Below are 3745 nucleotides of genomic sequence, written 5' to 3' on the forward strand. Positions count from 1 at the left end.
CTGCTCCCGCTTTTGATTATGTTTGGTTAGATATTCGAACCTTTTCTTAACTGCTTTTTACAAACTTTGGTCGGACGTTCACAATATCTTGCAGCCGAACACCTCCGCTCCCGCTTTTGATGGTGTATATTCGGGCATACGAACCTTTTCTTACCCGCTTTTTTACAAACCAAGGTCGGACTTTCACACCTTCTCTTAGCTGAACAACTCCGCTCCCTCTTTTGATTGTGTACAGTCGGGTAATTTAACCTTTTCTTACCCGCTTTTTACCATCTATGGTCGGACATTCACACCGTCTTACAGCGGAACACCTCCGCTCCCTCTTTTGATGATGTATGGTTAGGCATTCGCACCTTTTCTTACCCATTTTTCAGTAATTATGGGTAGACATTCACACCTTCTTGCAGCTGAACACCTCCTCTCCCGCTTATGATCATGTGCAGTTTGATATTCGAAAATTTTCTTTCATGTTTTCTAGCAATTATTGATGGACATTCAGACCGTCTTGCAGCTGAACACCTCCGCTCCCACTTTTGATGGTGTATAGTCGGGCTTTCGAGCCTTTTCTTCCCCGGTTTTTACAAATTATGGTTGGACATTCAGACCTTCTTGCAGCCGAAAACCTCCACTCCCTCTTTTGATCATACATTGTCGGGCATTCGCACCTTTTCTTACCCGCTTTTTACAAACCATGGTCGGACTTTCACACCTTTTAGTAGCCGAACAACTCCACTCCCGCTATTGATTGTGTACAGTCGGGTATTTTAACCTTTTCTTACCCGCTTTTTACCAACTATGGTTGGACATTCACACCTTCTTACAGCAGAACACCTCCGCTCCCTGTTTTGATTATGTATGGTTTGACATTCGCACCTTCTCTCACCCGCCTTTTACTATGGTCGGCCATTCACAGCTTCCTCTCCACCATACTTGTATGGTGGGATATTCACACCCACCTGCATCCGAAGACCTCCGCCCCCACTTTTGTTGATATTTAGTCGGTCATTCGCACCTTACCCGCTTTTGGCAAACTATGGCCTTCTTGCAGCCAAACACCTCTGATCTCGCTTTTGATGATGTAAGGTTGGGCATTCAGACCTTGCTTCACCTGCTTTTCACCAAATATAGTCGGACAGTCACACCCACTTGCATCCGAAGACCTCCGCCCCAAATTTTGTTGATATTTAGTCGGACATTCGCACCTTACCCGCTTTTGGCAAACTATGGCCTTCTTGCAGCCAAACACCTCTGATCTCGCTTTTGATGATGTAAGGTTGGGCATTCAGACCTTGCTTCACCTGCTTTTCACCAAATATAGTCGGACATTCACACCTTCTTGCAGCCGAACACTTCCGCTTTTAGTGTTCTATGAGGCATTCACATATTTTCTTTCACCGTATTTTATAGATTATGGTTGGAAATTCTCACCCACTCTCATCCGAAGACCTCTCCTCCCGCTTTTGTTAATATATAGTCGGGCATTCGAACCTTTTCTTACCCGCTTTTTACAAATTATGGTCGAACATTCACACCTACTTGCAGCTGAATACTTCCGCTCCACCTTTTAGGTATGTATGGTTGGCATTTGCACTTCTTTTTATACTGATTGCTGAAGATTAAGTTGTTCTTTCTCAAACTACAATTTTTTTTTAATTGTTGAAACTTGATTTGAAGTGGATAGATAAGGAGGACAAACAGTTTTAAGTCAGGCTGATAGAAGGAATTAATTTTATAGCAAAATCTGTATTTCGTCATATGTCGAGAGATGCTTATTGCTGAAGAAGTTCTTTCTCATTCTACAAAGTACAACGTTGTTTATCGTTGAAACTTGATTAGACATGAATAAATATGAAGGACAAAGCAGTCTTAACTTGGTTTGAGTTAATGAATTCGTTTTATAGGAGAATCCGAATTCGTGCATAACTCATAAAATAGAGCTTATTTTCGGATTCCTGAAGAATGAGTCTGGTTCTTTCTCATAATACAAAGTTTGTTGTTTATTGTTGAAACTTCATCAGAAGTGAAGAAATAAATGAATGCCTATCAACAAATGTGGGATCTAAACTCTACTGCTTCCTCTAAAATAATTTCCTTTCTCAATTTAGAAATGTGTGTGTGTAAGTCACAACACCCGTGACACCAAAACGGCTTTCTTTTCTCTACACTCTGCACTATGAGCACACACACCAAATCAGAAAGGCTTTTTTCTCTCTTTTCTACATTATGGACTGTGGGGACACAAAACCGCTCTCTCTCTTTTTTTTTTTTTATCGTGTGCCAGGGCGTTGTCTCACGTATTAGATTATGCTTAAGATACGAATGGGTTTCTCAGTCACATCAGAATCCATACATACTGATCCTCCCGTAATAAAATGGTCGGATCTTATCAAACACACTTTGTTTCTTGTGACAATCAAGTCAGCGAAACAGCGTATACACGTCAAGACACTGAATCAAGTTTGCCACAAGAACTCATAAGTTTGGCAGTATTGCTCTGCCGTCAGCAATCATACACCCATTTTATTTTCGTGAGACATGTGCAAGCACCTGTTCATCTACTGTTCTATCACTATGAATTAGTGATCTATTATCAATAAGGATACTTCTACAACTACTATCAAAGTATGTCCGGACTTCTTATGTTGTCAGTTGCTATATATGAATAAGTGGGTAGCTACTGACAAGCATTAAGCATGTCACACAGCCCAAACATATAACATTTCAGGACACACCACACAGTTAACAACCACAGTGAAGCGTGTCAAAGCCCAAACATGTAACATTCAACAGGACACTTACACAACACATTCAAATCAAACAGTCAGACAACATACAAGAACATATACCCCAGCCGGCATTGCTCCCTGCCTATTTTCGTACAGCACACTATGTGTGCGCACACCTTTATTCACAAACTCTTCAACTTATACTCTTTTACCGAAGCTGCCACAGCTCGATTGGCCGAATACCCTTTGATCCTATTTCGGTGAATTTGACATCTGCCTTACATATAACAGATTAGCGGTTTAGCAGTTTTAATTTAGTTTGAGTGAAGGAATTCATTTTATAGCAAAATCCGAAATCGTGAAGAACTCATGAAAGTAAGCTTATTCTCGGATTCCTGAAACTTTAGATTTGCTCTTTCTTTTACTGCAAAGTACAACGTTGTTTTTTTTGTTTAAATCTTTCTAGACATGGTAAATATTAAGGACAAAGCAGTTTTCACATAGTTTGAGTGAAGGAATTAATTTTATAGATAAAATCCCAAGAGTCTGCTGAGAAAAGAGAGTGAATGCGAAGTAGACTTTAACACGGCTATGGGAGCGAGCCGAGTGTGGGCTAACCGGGAGAATTGCTTGAAAGAAACGCGACACCGAATGAGCGATCAGAACAAAGCCTCAATACGGGATTCTCGTGGTGTTTTTGTTGCTGCCTTGTCTTTTGCACAGAGTAAAAGACAAGGCAGCCATCGAATAGGGCCCGATTGTTCCTACTTGGTCAGCCGAGGAGCAAGGGGGGGGGGGGGGGGGGGGGGGGGCAAGCGTCTCAACCAAGCAAAGCTCACCATGGGGAAGGTGGCTATGCCAACTAGCCTGATGCCCTGCTCCCGCAGTGACGGATAATCGTACTCTGGTTTCTCTTCATAACTCTTTCTCATAAGTCTTTCGCCTTTTACTAAAGATTTCTGTGGAGAGCAGCACTAATGAGTTGTTTCTATTTTTGGCAGGCTTTACCTTTGCGGGTG

General features: G+C 41.7%; 1 non-coding gene across 1 annotated transcript; it reads left to right on the forward strand.

The window, feature by feature from the left end:
* Positions 1–3625: 3625 nt before the first annotated feature.
* On the forward strand, positions 3626–3745 carry LOC140286980 (U5 spliceosomal RNA). Its single transcript, XR_011911369.1, has one exon. It is a non-coding gene; the product is annotated as a U5 spliceosomal RNA (small nuclear RNA).

This window comes from Leuresthes tenuis, unplaced genomic scaffold (assembly GCF_036924035.1).
Source record: "Leuresthes tenuis unplaced genomic scaffold, fLeuTen1.0.hap1 SCAF_102, whole genome shotgun sequence".
Taxonomy (NCBI): domain Eukaryota; kingdom Metazoa; phylum Chordata; class Actinopteri; order Atheriniformes; family Atherinopsidae; genus Leuresthes; species Leuresthes tenuis.